The sequence below is a fragment of the Molothrus aeneus genome, chromosome 9, assembly GCF_037042795.1.
Source record: "Molothrus aeneus isolate 106 chromosome 9, BPBGC_Maene_1.0, whole genome shotgun sequence".
NCBI lineage: Eukaryota > Metazoa > Chordata > Aves > Passeriformes > Icteridae > Molothrus > Molothrus aeneus.
Window position 1 is genome coordinate 20,537,286 of NC_089654.1, and position 18,877 is coordinate 20,556,162.

The following is an 18,877-nucleotide window of genomic DNA, read 5'->3' on the forward strand; positions in this document are numbered from 1 at the left end:
TGATGTTTGCTCAAACAAAAATTTTTGCAGCAAAAATAGGTTTAAAATGTCACTGCTGAAGTATTGAAGTATAATTACCAGTGTAGGAAAGAATAAACACTGGTTAGTAAGACCAGAATCAGATACATGAGCTAGATAAAAAGACTATCATGCAGACTATCCAGCTGTCATTATAATTTAGTTCTCTATAGTGTGACCTTCAATACTGTCCAAGCTTAATTCTATATGCCTACAATGTCTTAAATGCTCTGCAATTTAAATGAATAAGCTTAAAATAACCTGCAGTTTAAGAATAGTAGGCTGGGGGGAAAAGGAAAGCACCGCAAACAATCTAAAAGCTAATACTGAATCAAGCAAGGTCACTGTCCCTTAAAGACAGGAAATCTGCAACAATAATTTTTTTCTTTAGTTGATGTTTCTGATTGATCTTTTCCTGCTTTAATACTAAGCTAAAAGGACCTATCAGCACGATGAGGAGCTGGTGCCAAACACAAAGAGGCGAAATGGGCATCTGCGCCCACCCCACTACCACAGTTCAGCACCTCCACCTGTTTGAGCCCACTGCCACGTGGAACTCAGTAATTCACACACCCTGCCTGCACCCTCCCTTTGCTCCAGCAGGAACACGGGCAAAGCTGTGCGAGGGCCAATATTTTCTGCAATTTCATCTAAGAGAAACAGACTCTTCCAAAAGCAAGTGGCATGACAGGATCAGGAAGAGGCCCCACCACACAGGACAACTACAGCACCACAGACCTTTGCAATGGAGGATGAGCACCTGGCATGGACCACCTGTGCCAATAAACACAGTTCTCAGTCATTGCATGAGCTGCCGAACAACTATGTGCCATTATAGCAGGTAGCATAATGAAGTGACAACAAAGACCCATTTGCACCAGAATTATTACTATATGTTATCAGCTATTAACATAACTGAGAGGCATTTATCCATATTTAAATTATGACAAATACAAAGAACATAAATTGGACGAGGAAGGTTTAGGAAACAATGTGGGGAAAAAAGAAAGAATGCAACTGCTGCCCAGGATGTCCCAGTGCAGCAACACATTCCCTGCTGTCAGCTGTGTAAGATTTAATCTGCAGCCTCACTTTAAGTTTAATAATTTGTCAACTATTTGCCAGAATTGAACAATGTCTCAGTCAGGATCTTGAATCTCTAAAAACTAAGCAATTACAAAAATATCTTTGTGCAAGGACCAAGTAAATATTGCATCATCTTTGCAATCAATGAACCTACATTTCTTAATATTTTGTTTTAGGGAGTCTTAAATCTAACTGCAAACGCTTTTGAGCAGGACATCTCTGAGGGCTGAGGAACAAAGAACAAGACTTCAGGCCACCAGAGTTTTCTTTGTAAGCTCTCTATGCTGAACATTTTCTAAGTTCTCTATAGCATAAAATGAAAGGCAGAAAAGTTGAGTGGGAGAAGTCTGTTAGAGAGCTCAAGAACCATATTATTTGTTTTTCTTCTGTACTGTCCAGACACTGACCTGCCTCAGGCACACAGTGCAATGGAAAACACAGAAAAGGTGCGGGTTGTAGGAGGTCCTGTATGGCTTCAGCAAGAGTGATACTTACAGGGCTCTTAAAAGAACAATCAAACACATACAAACTGTAGAAAATGCTCTTCTCTATTGTCCTTCATTGTGTGGACATGAAAAGGTCAGCCAAAACCTTGCTTCATTTTGAAAATCCGTTACTGTTCTTGAGATCTTATAAGACTTGCTTTAATTGCACATCAGTCTTTGCTGAGTGAAGTGAGGTTGAAGAGGCAGGTGTAAGGGATGTCCCAGTCTAGAAAAATGTCATTTTGAAAAGAAAAACTTTTATTTTAAAGCTTGAGTTATTTGCAACTACTTATCAGACTGTCACTGAGCTTTGAAGGGTGATCCATATATTAAAACTTTAAGGTCTTAATATGTTAAACAATAATGGATCCAAGGGGACAATAATGTACTATTGAACAGATAACTAGACATTTATAATGGGCAGTAATGGGGATTATGGTCTATGATATGGACTATTAGGCCTATTCTGAAATTTATAGAATAGGTTTTAACAAAGAACACAAGGAGTTCATGCTACATTCAGCTTCCACAAGGGAGTAAGACAACACAGTGGACATAAGTGACACCATCATCGTCCTCACAGCTGTCCTTTTTGCAGCACTTACAACAGCCCTTTCAGAGGTCTTTCAGCAGATGAGAACAAAATGCAGCAGTGCCCAAGATCATTGCTCCCAAACCTTCCCACAAGTAATTAAAGGATGATGCACCATGTAACATGCTTTACTCAAACATAACCCCACTTAGAGAAATATCCTGTGACTCACAAGATTCACTGCTTTCCACAAAAGATACATTCCTCAAAACTTCTGTACTTGGAAATGCCATAGTTAAAATTGCCAAATCTCCATTTCAGAAGGTCACAATGTTTAATAAAGCTTGCCTTACTTTCCCTTCTGTAATGTAGTATAGCAAAGGAATGTTTCAAACACATGAAATAATATTCAACTCTCATCGCAGAACTGACCTCAACGTCTAAGATGCATTTCAGCTCCACTTTATTGCATCTCTAAAAGGGGAAAACAGACAAACATAAGAAAATCTAGACATTTAATACTAATGTCATCTGTCATTCATATAAATTGCCTTCCTATATTTATCTGGTTTGCTTTCTGTGAACTCAAGAAAACAGGAAATTCATAGACAAGATCAAACATAGAGCAACACAGGCCCTTTTTTCAACTATAGAAAAAGAACAGCCACATAGTGAAAGACAAAAAAAGCCATCTTATTTATGAAAAATGCCCATACTGAACAAGGTTAGCTGATAGGACAAACTCAAACAAGTAAATGGTATAAGACAGTTGCTGCATGTGTTTCATGCACATAATATATTCATTAGCAAGAAGATAAAGACATCCTGATTTTAAAATCTGAATTATTTTTGCATCTCTGTTTGTAAAGAAAGAATCAACAGCAGTTTTCTACCATCTTAGAATTAATCACATAGCTATATAAATCCCCTATATTTTAAGAACACCAAAAGTGCCATTTCAGAAAAGCTAAATAACGTATGAAATTGAAAAATGTCATTCTTTTAATATCTCTCCTTGTTGAAAAAAAAATGCAATTACAACTATGATAACTGATTGTAGCCTTCTTTTAAAGCATTACAGAAGTTGTCATTGTTTAGTTAAGCAATTCAAATTCAGAAAACGTGACCTCCCATATCCTGAGGGAGAGCCCTATCGTAGCAGCAAGCAATACATCTCTGCACACTTGTAATTCAGAGGCACTGAGGCAAAAACTGTCAAAACATTACTAAAGTCGACAAGGATGTATGGTTCATTAGTCTAGGAACTGATGCGCTATGGACCTCTTTGTGATCAGCCTGATAATTTAAATCAAGTTACAAGTTTATGTAAACCTACTAGAATTCTATTATTAAATTTCAAAACATGCCTTCAACAAAGGCACTCATAATTGCAGAGATTTATCACAAGGCCATAACTAGCCCCCTATCATGCCAACTAAATCAATAATCAATTTATAAAATATCATTACTTTAACAGAAAATCTGTAGCTCTTTTTCTAGCATTGACTTTGAGGACCAAACTGCAACATAACAGCAGTAAGCCAGTCTTGTTCATTAACACAGCATTAGACTGCAAAGGCTTCAATATTTCCAAGCAGTTCCATGGACAGAGCAGAGTGAGCTGCAGCAGCAGAGTTCTCTGCCCCCTTCTCTGTGCTGCCCTAAGCCTGTCCAAGATGTCTGATGCTCACAGTACTGGAGCACACTACCTGAACATGAAGCTTCTTCATTTCCCCCAGCTTTACATCCATGAGAAAGATATTTAAAACATGCAGCCACTCCCATACTCCCAGTCAACAGCCCATCTTGTTGTTCGAACAGGACGAAGACTGGTGAAATTAGAGTGAAAAGAAGAGACCACAGAGTTGGACTTGCAATCAATGTCTCCATATTTCATTCACTCTAACAAAATAGATCAAGTTCAACTGTAATGGCATTGCTTGCATATGGTGTGATTCTTAGGGCCCATAGCTGGACTTTGATGGTCCTTGTGGATTCCTTCCACTCCAGATATCCTACAATTCTGGGATTTCAAATGTTAAGACTTCACTTAAGAGACAATCTTCTTTTATCAATGATAATACATGCTGATACCTTTTTTTACAACATGAGCTTTCTATCTAGAGAAAAGAAAAATAACCTGGAGATGATAACAGTGCTCAAGGACTACAATGATCAGTGCTACCAAACAAACAGTTCATGTGACAACCTTGATCCAGGATAAAGCTGCAGTAGTCCTATAGTTAACTGTGTGATTATCATTTGATATTTTTTTCTGAATATCAAGAATTAGTCTAATAATATTGCATTCCATATTTTGAGCACAGAGAGCTGTTATTTAAAAGTTTGGTTTATGAAATTTGAACACTCTAGTGAAAGTTATAATTCCTTCCACTCTGCAGTCCTAAGATACAAAAAGGAGGGGGCAAGTATTGAACCTGTAAAACTGCCTAATTCGTGTCCTTCTCATGATACACCAGAGTCCATTTTATTAATCACAAGTTTCTGGTTTTATGCATCTTTTTATTCACTTGTGAAAATTACTCCATGAAATACGAAGATTTGAAGAAAGGTTAACCCAAAAATACATTTACCTTTCAAAGGATTTTTTTCCAAGCAATTAATACTGAAGTACTGCATAAAGCCACAGTAAATACAGTATTTTACATTTGTGTGATTTCTCCAAGTCATCATTAATTTAAGCATTTATTTCCAGAAGTGCCAGAACAGACATTTCACAAGCACTACCATTCTGTATTACTCTGTAACTAGACACTCTTTATCATAAAACCTATTTCTGCAGATCAGAGTGTGCCTAACAGAAAGCATCCATGGCCGGTATGTGTTACTTCTGCTGCAGAACTGCAGTTTCCTTCCAATGCACAGCGCTTCTGGAAGCCTTTTATCAACTAATTCAGAATGTGGTAACAACTTAAAGCCACAGGTTTAAATACCTCAGCTAGATTTCCCCTGCAGTGAGGGGAGGAGCCCAAGCTCCCTCTGTGGGCTGGTGGCAGCTGAGCTCTGTGGGCAGGGGCGTGGGGACAGAGCAGGGACACCCTGCAGACAGGCAATTAAGGACTGGCAGCACGTTCCAACCTTTCAGAGCAAAAAACTCGCTTCAGGACACACACTTGTCAGACTACAACTCCAAAGGGCTATCAGTGCATAAACACAACATGTCCCAAATTCCAAAAGGCTTTTTCTATGCCACGTAATGTCAAAGTATCAATAAATAAATGAAAACAAAAACTCCCATTGCAAGACAAGAAAAGCAAAAATTATGTTTCTACTCAATAAAAAATTGTGCAATAAGAAAATTCTGGACTTAGGACAGACATAATGTGAAAAGCTCAGGGGACAATGTTGCTTTTCCAGGTGCAAGGTCCATTAGCTGCAGCTCAGACACTGCTGATATCTGAGAGTTTGTCAGATTGTCCCAAAAATGCCCTGGGAACAAATTGGATATTGTCTCAAATGTCTCATTTTGCTGTGGGATGAAACTGTCTCCCTCTAACAGCATCACTTCACAGTATTACTGCACAAATTGCAAGAAAGGTGTTTCCCTGCAGGCCATGATCAGAAATCACTGATGCAGAAGGACTTCCGGAAGACTCTGGAGAAAGCAAGAATGTAAAACGCCTGCTTTCTCTGAAGGGTTTCCCTCTATTAACACCACTTGCATTTCTGTCTGTTTCTAGCAAATTACTTACTATTCCTGATCAGCATTAATGCCAGCACTTGTCTCCTTCCAGAGATGCTATTTTGAATGTCATTTACTGTGGAAAACAGACACATGCACACACAGAACATGAGGCTACTTGGGATTGGTTTTGAGAGGTATCATCATTTCAGAAGACAACCAAAAATAGCTTGACTTCTTTAAAGTTGTGTTTAAATCCGTGTACTCATATTGCTCTTTGATGCCAATCCCTAGAAGCAGTGCACAAGGAAATGCTAAGTACAACAATGAAAGAGTTCATGCCATGCCTAAATCTTTTCCATGACATGGTAACAAGGCTACAATGACACAGACTGAAGCAAAATGCATCCCTGCACTGAATCACAGCAGTACAAGGAAGGTATTATTTCATGACTGCTTGAAAAAAACCCCAAAATATGTTTCTTTATGAGGATGTCCATATCCTACAATGGATTAAAGGTTTTAACTTGGAAATTATTGAGACAATCTCTTGGAACATGCAGCTACAAGCTTTTATATCAGATTTCTTTTTGAGCTCAGGGTTAAAATGAAATAAGCTTTCAAAGCAGAATAGCTTAAGTTTCTTCTCTCTTGTGAAATCAGATGACACAATGAATGGTGAAAGAAAGCTTGTCTTGCTTTCCCCAGATGATATGTGACTTCTTGCATGAGCTCCTGTTTCTCAGAAAGAGTCAAGATCATGGCAATGCTGTGCACTTACAGAATTATAGCTGCTTACTGCTTTTGAAGCAAAATTTTTATATGGATCAAACTTTAACTTTTCACATGAATACTGGTAGATAAACACTAAAGGAGCCTATATTATATTATTAAACAGGTCACATTGCACGCTATCTTAATAATTAAACAACATCACTTTCTTGATGGAGAGAATTTCTGGCTGAAATTTAAATGTACGTACTCCAAACAGAAATATGCATGAGTAAACATTTGCTGTAATTAACTGAAGACCACAAAATCACCACTAAAGATTTTCTTTTAATATATTTCTTTCTGCCGCTTAGATAAAATCCACAATTTTTTCTAATTGATCAAAACAGAATACCAGAGAAATGAAATCTTAGCAAGGAGCAATGTGTAACTTGGGGCTTAAACTGTAGGTTTACACTTTTTTTACCCAGGTCTATTCTTCTCTTTCTGCCTTCCCCCTCACAGAACAATGCTTTTAAAAAAAGATGGAGATTACAGATTTTACAAGGCTCCAATTGAAAATAGATTGGATTTTTGGCTCAAAATCCCTTTCAGAGCTCTTGTGATTTCCTGTTAATTTGATTATTTACATTATCTTTCACACAAACCTCAATTTAGTGACTATATATACACCAATTAAAATTACCAACCTGTCTGCCATATATAATCACAAAAAAGTTCACAGGAGTCTTATTTTTCTCACCAGCAAGAAGAGTCATGCTTGAAATAAATAACACATCCAAATTAGTATAACTTACTGTCTCTATGAAGTCATTATAATTTTCATTCAAAATCAAAGGGAAAAAACCCTTAGTAATACCATGAAAACAAATGGATTTCCAATTCTAATCTTCTCTGGGACTTGTTTTTGGTGGCTTTGATTCCTAGAGATACCTCAAAGATTAAGTAGTTTGTGCCCCAATCCACCAGTTCAATACGAGCATTGAGAGAGACCTTACCAATGCCTCTCTATGTCTCACTTCTCTCAGTTGGCACTTTCATTTCTAACCATTATACTGCCTTGTTTGTCTGATAGCTCAAATAATCACTGAGCAAAGGTGTTTGTGGGAAGCTGAGTGATGGGGTGTAAGGCACGGGTGACTGCCGCAATCACTCACACATTTATAGGAAGGGGCCCTCGGACAAGCCTCACTTAGTCTTTCTGTGCTTATGCAGGAACCAGTCCCATGGCAAGCAGCAGGAGAAGGATCACTCTTAGTCAGTCAGCTCTCCAGTGCCCTGATTTTGCCATCACAGAAACCACTCAGAGCTTAGGAAAGCACAAACTCAAACTTCAAATGAACGTTCATTTTGAAAAGTGAGAAATATCCTAGTCTGGGTATAAGCCAAGCTGAGGCAAAAGGCTAAGCTTAAAGTGCCTGGCAGGTGCCTGAATCCTGTGGGAAAGGAAGGTTTATGTCACTGCTACAGGATTAATATAAACTATTTCCACTTGATGGATACAGTTTAGTTCCAATGATCATTCACACAGTGAAATACAACATAAACTGGACAAAAGGAGCTGTGAATTTTAAGTCTCTTTTCAAGAACATATTCAGCATCAGAGACTTTTATTTGGAATAATAGGACCTACAACAAAGAGTTGCTTTTTCCAGGCTGAACACCAACATAACTGAGGCTCCCCAGAGCCCCGACATGGGGCCAGCCAGGAGGGAGACTGCATAATGAAAATGTGATGAAGAGTTGCAAGGGTTCACACTAAGTTGCCGTGAGGTTTTAAATCAAACTTGTTTTGATGGGGAAAAGGTCATGACACCACTTCTCACCTGCCTCTCACCAACACTCCTAGTACCAACAGAGAACTAGTTCACAGTCCTGGAAAGAGTGACCAGGAGCATTTGTCCTGCTACTGAGCCATAGAGATAATGGCCTTTGCCCTGAACGCAGCCCCACTGCCACATCAGGCCAGTGTCTGCCTGCAGACCCCAGCAGTTTCCCTTCCATGAACCCAGCCTGCCTTGTTACACATAAGGAGGAAAGCACACACTGGATGTAAGGCCAAGAAACTTTGATTACAAGAGTTGGAATCTTCAGGGCACAGTCAAAGGGTTCAGTCCAGTTTAGCAGTTACAGAAAAGGAACTTGCAATAATAAAATAATCTATCATTAAATAGTACAGTATATTACAGTTAAAGCTGGTAAATATAGGCACACTTCCTAGTGTAGATTCCTTTCTCTGACAGAGAAAGGAGTGGACTGCTGCTTGGGCTCCCAAGACCAACAGCTCCCACCTGGCAGGGGGAAACGAGTCAATGCCACCCATACAGCAATTCCTTCACTGCAAGCAGCATGATATTGACAGTGATTTCTACAGGATGTCTTTAAGGCCATTTTTATGTGCCTTCCAATACTCTTAACTTTGCTCTTCCTTTAGGGATTCAAATTTACTGTATATAGTAGATTTTGTACACAAGCTACTTGTTCTTTACTCTTTCCTATCCCAACATAATTTTTAGCTAACTCCTAAGTCTCTAACTGACCATTGGTGAGTCATTTAAAACTGGGAGGTCTCTGGTGCCCACTTGTGTGCCGCCTCTCATCATCCCATGCCTTGCTCTTACAGCAAAACCAAGCATAAAAAAGGCTCAAGACATTGTCACAACAAGCTGATTCAAAGCATTGTTCAAAGACAATAAGGTACTTCTATGAACCCCTTCAGAGACTCTTAGTTTGTCATTTCCAAAATTTAAAAAAACCCCAACAAAGCCCCTCTCCAAAAAAACACCATCATCCCAAATAATAAATTACTTAGTACATATAATTAATAATTAAGTAGTAATACTTACTACTGAAGGTTTTAGAATATAATCTATATTATATGGGAAAAAAGCAGGAAATGCGGGTTCCCTTGTAAAAGACCTCTTGTGCAATAAGAACTGTAAATCATAGTGTGTAAGGGAAAAACCTAAACTGAAAATAATAACTTTTAATATATTATTGTCCTGAAATGATTATTTGAGATTTCAGAATTTTTGTCTTGATAGCAGTATTTCTAAAAAACAATTACAATTAAATGTATAAATACATATGGTGCAGCTAGATACACTTCATCCAGTTTCAGATGCATTCATTCATTTGATCTGCTTCATCAGAGAAAAAGAACAGAGCAAAAATAAAGGAATGTATCTGTAACTAATCTAAGGTGGCTTGAGAGTTTTGTGTGTGAATTTTAAACTGCTTGTTATTTTTTTACTAACATGTGCTTTCTAGTTAGGGCTGTAGTGGTATGAAAGGGTAATGAGCTATCCAGTGTCTATTCTGACTGAGCTATTTGTGTCTAGTTAATGCATTTCAAATGTAATTGACAAATTAATATCTCAAACTTTTCCCATTAACAGCATTAAATAAGGAAATTGCTGTTCCAGAATTGTAATCTTATTATTTATTATACCAAACTCCTCTTGTAACATATTAGTTGGTCTAAGTTTTCTTCCAATAAATCAAAATGAAAGAAAACAAACTTCTTCTATTTATGATCTTTCATTTCTTCCTATTTCTTAAGGTAGACAATGAAAATTAATAAAATTAATTCCACTGTTTATATTCAGTGTTCAGTTTATCAATTGTAAAAGTTAAGTATGTAGTTAAAAAGAGTCTGAGGCAAAAAATAAAATTACAGTGTGGAGCACTGTTGCTTGCCTTGTTGATTTCAACAATGTCTGTCAGTATTAAAGGACCATATTTTAAACAATCTTTTTTAACTACACCTTTTCCAGAAAACAAGGAAAAAATAGCCTCTAGACTACTAAATATCACTATGGCACCCTGACTACCAAGGTGTTCATGTCATCACAGAGGTAACCAAGAATAGGACAGGTTTTGCTCCATTTCTAATACTTGAGTATTTCAAACAGCAACACAAGATCAGGTCCCTTCTCTCACTCAAATACCTATTCCTACTAAGGGGTCACAGATGAGATTTTTGGCTTTTTCTGTTGCACACACTTTTGCACATGGTTGTTTCTGAGCTGAGCAGCTGACCAGCAAAGGGTGGGGCAAAATGAGGGTTTTGACATCCCTTTACATACTGAGTATTTCTAACTTCATACAGTTCAAGGCTGCTGACTCTCAGGGCATAACAGAATTAGAAGACTGGCACCTTAGGAGTGCCCATCAACAATCCTACTGGTATTTGTATACTGCAAAGCTTGGACCATTAGGGATACTTTTAAAACTCATTCATATTTTACAGCACTGATATGAAGCAAATCCCACCCTGTGCTTCTGGTGGAGAAATTAACTTTAGGTTTCTCCTAAGCTGACAACAAAGTACATCTCACAACACTTCTGGTCCTGACTACTACTTCAGAGTCTTGAACTTCCACATTTGAGGATACCATTTACACCTTCAGCTGTTTACTGACAATAACTCAACAGCCTAGATAATCCACAGGTCAGTTAGATAACTATTCCTCTGATAAACATAAGCATGCCACAATCATTTTGGAGACAACCATAATTAAACTAACCCAAACCCAAGTTAAGATAATTTATACAAAGTACGCATAATGTGAGTAATTTCATAGAGAAGAAGAAATAACCTACAGCTCACAAAAGTACAACTGTGAATTGATTTTAAATTAAAGATGTGAATTACACTGTATGCAGCTAAATTAAAAAGGCTGATTTCAGAGGAATTGATATCCTCTATAGAAACATATCACATATACAAAAAAATTTCTAGATGAAAGGTAAAAAATGCTATAGGACATGTACTTTTGCTCATGCTCTTCAGGTAAAATAAGAGGTTAGCATTTAAGACTCCAGGAGCACATTTCTTTTACCTACTATCAAAGATATTCACAGAAGGTCAAAAGTACTAATTGCACTTCTGACTGTTGATAAAAAAGTTTTAGCTTGCCTGCAACAATGCACAACAACGGGAAGAATCCTGTGCCTTTGATAAGTGAACCTTCTTATTAATAAAATATAATTCCTTAACCTGGAAATGCTCATCTTCCAATCCTACAGATCAGCAAATGCAATATGACAGAGCTACTGAAGTACTTTCTATGAATGCCAAGTCAAGCATACAGAGATAGGAATGCAAACACATCATCACCTCTGTAGATAAAACACACAGAAAAGGCTTTGCCACTGTGATCCCTCTATTCTTTGTCCTAAGAAGGAGCTCTGTGTTCTGTTAGGTGTGTCAGCTGAAGAAGCAAAACTGTTGTTTATACCTCATTTCCCAAAGTCACTGAAACATCTTTTTGTAGCACCAGGCAGACAAATTGGAATAGCAGACACAAACGTGTTTAAGCAAACCCAAAAAGCAGCATTATTCAAACTTCCCCTGTGCCACAGATGTTGCTTTGTTAAGTGATAGTTGAGTATGTCTGCTTTAAAATGCTTGAACCAGCACAAGTGCCACTTCATTCTTATGTGATGTTTTCATTTGGCTGGACAGGTGCTCTTGCAGCAGAATATCCAAAAAAAGAACATCTAAAATATGTATTCACCAACATCTGTCTTGCTTTGACTTAAAGAACCTACTCAAGTATGCATTTAAGTCTGAGCAAAAAGTTTTCCATTCACTTTGACCTTCTAAAGAAGCTTCATGAGGTTATATGCCAAAACCAACTTTTATACAAAAGTAACCTTCACTACCCACAATGTGGGCATTGGCACTTGGGTGAGAGTGGGGACATGGAAAAAAACAAAACTCACAAAAAAAAGAAACCTCTCAATCACCTCTAAAAATATAGAGCTTAAAGTAATATATTTTTCAGCTGACACATTTTTGCAAGCTTTCTAAAAAGGAGGTATAACCAATATGCTGAATATATAATTTTTCAATTACAGATATAGAGACATAAAGATAGTATTCTATTTCTAGTTTATGATAGAAATGTCAATTGCTTCATTTGAGAAAATTAATTTGAATTTGGATTATGGACATTTTTATGTTTGTTTTTCTTTCCCATCTATCTATCTACAGCTTAACCTGTTTAGCAGTGTTTCACATTAGCCATAAAAAGGTATTATTGGTATAGTAGTAACCTGCTACTTATCTGTCAAATTTTTCTGTCATGTGTAACAATATCCAACCCAAAATGGTTTACAAATAACACACATAAATATTCCATCACCAGTAAGATGAAGAAAAAAGAACTGCATGGGGAAACACAAAACTACACTCAAACATGGAAGAAAAATGAGGAAAGGCTCTTTGAAACTGAAGAGGATGTTATTACCATAGATATTATACTACCATAGTCTGTATACTAAAACTACACACTGTTTCTGTAATTGGAAACTTGGGATTATAAAACTTGGGTTGGCTTTACACCTTAGAAAATACATTACACTACTGCAAGGAATCTTACGTAGAGTATGCATTTATACATTCTCCTGTGTATGCTCCTGGAAGACTTTACCTGTGTATCCCTCAGTGTGACAGACCCACAGACACACAGGCTTACTGAGGAAAGCACAGGCCAGCCCTGTTTTGTATCTTCAGCCTGGCAGCAACAAAGCAGTTGATGGCATTGCAACACCTTCATGCGACTGGAAGTGCCAAGTCAATAACCAAAAATCTAGAATCCCAATTCACAAGCATTTTTTTCTCCAGAGTAAACTAATCTCTCTATGCCAACAGCAACTAAAGAGTATTTCTCAAAATCCATGGTTTCTTTGGAGTTTTTTTCAGTTGTTTTATTAAGGCAAGCACAGGAAAATAGTACTGCAGAGCCATTCTTTTCTAACACAGAATTAATTTTTATATTGCCATTTATTTTTAAACCTCAATATTGAATGAGAGAGACGTATTGTATCTGAGTGTCAGTGTGAGGCAACTCTTCATTAAACTGTTAAAACAAAAAAGGCATTTTGCCATGAAATTCCCAGTGGAAATACAATTAGTCCCACAATTTACTTAAAGTTCTGCAAAAATGCATCATCATCATACCACAAACACAATGGAAGGAGCATCATAAAGCAGAAAAAGAATTAAAGTCATGCCAAATTGCTAATACTTAATTTAAGTTGAAAAAAATTAATCAGCCATAATAGTTGTCCTCAATCCATTAAAGTGATGTTCAGGAAGTTTTTAGTGATAGGATGTTGCAATGCAGAATGGAAAAGCTAAACTGCTGATGCTACCTACCATTGGATAAGGAAATGGAAATGCAAGGAGCCTGGACTCACAGGATGCTTGCTAGAAGATACAGCTTTGTTTGTAGTATTTGATTATTCATCTTACTTTACAGTGGAAAATGAGGGTTAATATATCCATAAATTTGCTACATTTTAGCAGCAAAAGTTAAGACTTTTCTCAGAGTGCAACACCAAAATTCAACCTGAGAATTAGGAAAGATATCCAGACTTCAAACACTTTGCTTCAAATACTAGGAGATATCAACATTCAAATACTAGGAGATATCAACACTCCATTTAGTCTAGCCTAGATGCAACTCAGAATTACATGAAATAGAGATTACATAATTTATTTAATGAACATTAAAGCTACTGGTCTTGTTCAATATTCTTAATTCTTTTGGAGCAACTGAAACAAACACATTGGAAATTTGAAAATGATTTTCTATTAAAAAGTGATTACAGAAATTGTGATGTGTAGTGATAACTGACTTTTGTCCATAATGACTGAAATAAGGGGTAAAACACAAATTCAGAAATTTGAGATGTGGATAGAAAATTACAAGTGGTATTCAATGAGGAAAAACAAGAGGTAGAACTTTTAATGGAAAACCAGTCACATTACATGAAAAAATATTTAGGTGCTTTTACTGGGAGATATTAAGAAGAAAACACGAATAGAAAACAGACATGTTCCGAATAAACCAAGACACTAACAAAGACCTACATAAAATTGTGTTGAATTTTTTTTTTAACATCACAGTATTATGCATAATCTGAAAATAGACTGTTAAAGTCTACATATCTGAAAACAATTCCAAAAAGCCAAGAAATATTTATATTATTGCACTGGTAACTTGGTAAATTAAAATTAGTTTAGGCAGAGCACTAAAATCTGCACATTATTGTAAAACCCCATTTTGGAAGGAGAATCAGAAAATCTAAGCTGTCTTTATCCCTAACTAAATTTTGAATAAATTATTCAAACCATACTATCAATGCTACAAAAAAAAAAAGAAAAAAATCTACCTAAACAAGTACTTCCCTTCACACAATCAGTTCTTTTAAATTTACCTTCTGCAAAAAAATTAGTAAGCATTAGTACATGGTATATAGATTAATTTTTAATACTGCTGTGGATGTTTGAATATTTAAGGAGAACACTTTCATTAATGACTACAACAATGAAACAATTTCTTTCAGACCAATCCTTCAACATCTCATCCTGTTACTTGATCCTTCAATCTCCAATTTGAATAAAAATAGATATTACATAAAGGGCTTTCTCATTAAAATGCTTTTCTGACATGCTCATATGCATTATCATCAACTCCCTGAGCCAGTGTGTTATCATGGGAAAGAAAGTCAATGGCTTTTGTAATATAAACAAGGCAATATTTGTTGTTGGTTTCATTTGACTCATTTTTGTCATTTTGGGATCAGTGTATTTTGGTGAGCCTTGTTCACATCCACAATTAGGTTTGTTATGATAGGGCAGGCACTTCTTCAGGCTAGACTTTTTCAATTCCCTTTGTGACTTATATGGCTCAGGCTCTCAAAGGACAAGGAATTTGCAGGTATTTATGCAGATACACATCTTAGTGTAAAATGTCCATAGCTGAATAAGCACTTATCATTATGTTTTCCCCAAGATCTTAAAATTTTCAAAAGAACAGCCTCTGAATAGTGCAAGCAAAATATAATCCCATAAAATCATAGGATCCATCAGGTTTGAAAAGACCTCTTGAGATCAAGTCCAGCCACCAACCTAACACTACCAGGTCCACCACTAAACTGTGTTTTTAAATGCAAATAACTTCATTTTTCATACAGTTTTTCTACAAAAGAGATTTTTAAAAAAAATATTAATAAAAGCCACCCAGAGGCTCCCAGTGACTCCAATGCCCATGTGAGACACTTGATATTTTCACACACACTGCACAATTCCTATATCTCTTCCTTTTAATAGTCATTTATGAGCAAAAACAAACAATTCCTATAGCAATCCTAACCAAGTAAACATTTTAAATTGAAAAGTAATACTACTAGGATTATAATGTGATAGGCCATTTATCTGAACAACAAATATAAATTCTTCTCTGAAGAAAACCAGCCTTGTACTATCAACTTAAAGGCCCCATCCTAGATTTGTTATAAAGTCTTGATAGCAGTGGGATTCGTGGATGCTATTAAAAATAGGAGCTCCTTTCCTGTGCTTTTTCCACTCCAGGACAGATGCTTTTTGGAAATGCTTGGATTGCAGAATTTGAACCCACTTATCCCTCTCCTGAAAGCTGTTGTGCAAGGCAGGGGCAAATCTTCATGTTGCTCCACCGACATTCCAACTCTCTAGAAGTCTTCTGACTGCATCAATATTTCAATTCAGCACCTGGGCACGAGCCATTTGATAATTTGGTGGTGAGCAGCTTCCCACCCCCCTGTTCTCCTAATGGCAATTGAGCTCATATTAGGAGTGCATTTGCTACCAGGAAATGGAAAAGGTCCTGGGGAATATGGACTTTACAAGAGAAAGGACTTTTAAAGGTCTCCTTTAAAGGCATAATAAATGAGACCTGTTAGATATTATCTATAATGCACCACCATATATAGTGTGCCAATACCCTCTAGTGGATACACTTGCTTGTGTTTATGCCACCTTTCTCTAGCTAGCATACCAAGTCCCAGAGAGTCCCATATGCTGTCTTATAAAAGATTCCCCTGGCTCACGTGGCAAATTAGGGCAGTTTTAGAGCAAAAGTCTCCTTAATTGGTGTTCTGCACTCTATTGAGCATGAAGGTTTAACATGGTCCCTACGACAGCTTCTCCCTCTCCCAAAAGACGTAACTTGATTACAATACCGATGGAGTTTTATGAAGCACCGTATGCATTCATGTGGGGTAATAAATAGATATAACTGAAGGCAGCTTGACACTTGCGTATTTATTCCTTTCTGTTTACCAGCCTAACAGTATCTTCTGTTACCATAAAATGATTTATACAACTTTGTCAAGCTCAGAACGTGTTGAAGAGGAGTTCGCGTGAGCCAGACAGGGGGTGAGACAGAAGCTTCCATTATCAGCAGAAAGGCAGAGTTAAAATTGATTGCCATACATAGAGAGCTTTCTGAATTGGTAATGTTTTTTTTTTCATCTGCAAGACAAAGTCCTTGTGAATAAATGGATATCCCTACAGCTTATCTGTAATCATTTGCTATCAAACAGCAGTGAGGAAAACAACCCCATCTTACTGGCTTGCAAGTGGGTTCTTACTTGTCAGCTAATGATGTAAAGTAAAGATTCTAGGTAGCATTTCCTGGAACTGCTGTCTATATTTCTAATTTTAGCAACTGTTTCTGCATAAAGACAAGAGTCTGTGCTCAGCTTAAGGAATTTATGGTTTTCAGACTGAAATTCAAGTTCAAGGTTTTAGAAGGGCAGCTAGACTGTATGCATGTGTGTTAAGGACCGAAATGAAAGATCTTTGGTGTGCAGAGTATTCCAGCAAACTTAAAAATTAATTCTACACTTAAAATGGTCACTTGCAACTTATTTATTTGTATAAAAACATTACTGGAATAAAGGGTGGTGTTGTACTTGAAAACGTTACTAGAATGAATGGTGCCAATGTATTTGATGTTTTGCAAAAGCACGATGAAAAAGGCAGCCATGCTCACAAATAACACACATCTAAGTGACATCCAAACCTCCACTAGCATTTTCTAGCAAAATGCACAGATGAAAATATTGCCTATTACACTTCATAAAACACCTTGATTTCTTAAGGAAATGGATCTTATGCTTACATCTTAGAAAACCATTGTTGCACACAGTGTTGCAAACCATTATTCATATTGCATCAGCTTTTCTGCAGCAACTAAAACCCAGAAGCCCTTTTCTGATTACTCTATAGCTTAACTGGGCTGAATTCAGATAAAGATTCAGTTATCATGGTGTGGGGAAGGAATTAAAGCATTGAACAGTAAAATTAAATACACTACTATATACTCTGGATCTTGACAGACCTAATCAAATAAGATTTGCAAATAAGCAATTTGGAATTGCGCATGTTGTTCTTCTATAAGGAGCTAACACACTCCACAAACAAACAGGGACAATTCTGGGTGATTCAACCCAAAATCAGATAATTTTCCATCTCAGGGTTAAAGTCAAGCCAAAGACAATCTGAGTAGGTCCTGTAGGGAGAGCTAAGGAAAAAGAATAAGCTTAAGGATTTGACTTCTGCTGTGCTTCAGAACAGACATGCTTTAGTACTTTTGACAGAATTTGAAAATGAATAGCTTTTTTACTCTTCAATCACTATCACACAGAAATAGATGGAGAATCTGAAAAAAGTTCCAATTAATCACTATGAATAAGGCAAAATTAAAAACATTTACAATTTTAGATGTTATAGTATCCTGGATTGGGGTTCTGTATTCTTGATTATAATTGTTTCCCAATCAGATATGTGGTCAGAACTGAGGTAGGAGAGAGTGAAAAATAAAGCAGCAGCAAACAAAATTTCAGGACAAACAGCTGTCTGTTCCACAAGACAACACAAAAATTGAAGACTTAACAGAACTGACCTCAATCAATGCTGAGATTTAATCTGGTGTTTCAATAATCACAACTAATTGGCTTAAAAATTACCCATAATTAAAGGACCAAATTCCCAAAAGAATATTTTCATTCTATCTCCTTGGAAATAAGCAGTGTTCAGACCAGCCCTCCATAGGAATAATCTGTCAAACATGTAATAGAATGAATTTAAGTAGGCTTCACAACATGAGAGAAAAGTATTGACATAGATAAACAGGGATGAAATAGCATGGGAGATTTAATCATCTATTACACTTGAACAGCACCATTCTGTTTTAGTGCTTTGTTTCTCTAACAATTCTGCAGCCTCCATTTTCAGTGTGCAGGTATATAAATTTTAAAGAAAAAAACATCTTTAGCTAAGTGTCTATCATACATGAAATAGAATGACGAAAAACATTTTTCTCTGACATTAATCTTCTTTACTAAAGAAGTGTATTAATAACAATATATTAGGATCTAATCTGATGTAAGTCATGAGGAAGGATCTGATGTGAGTTAAACCAGGTCAGTCTCTGTCCATCTATTACAAGCAGACTGCAGCTCACTATTTTTCACACAAGTTCTTCTCTTGCCAGAAACTTCTGTTTACCAACCTTTCTCTTAGGAAATAGGGAAATAAAC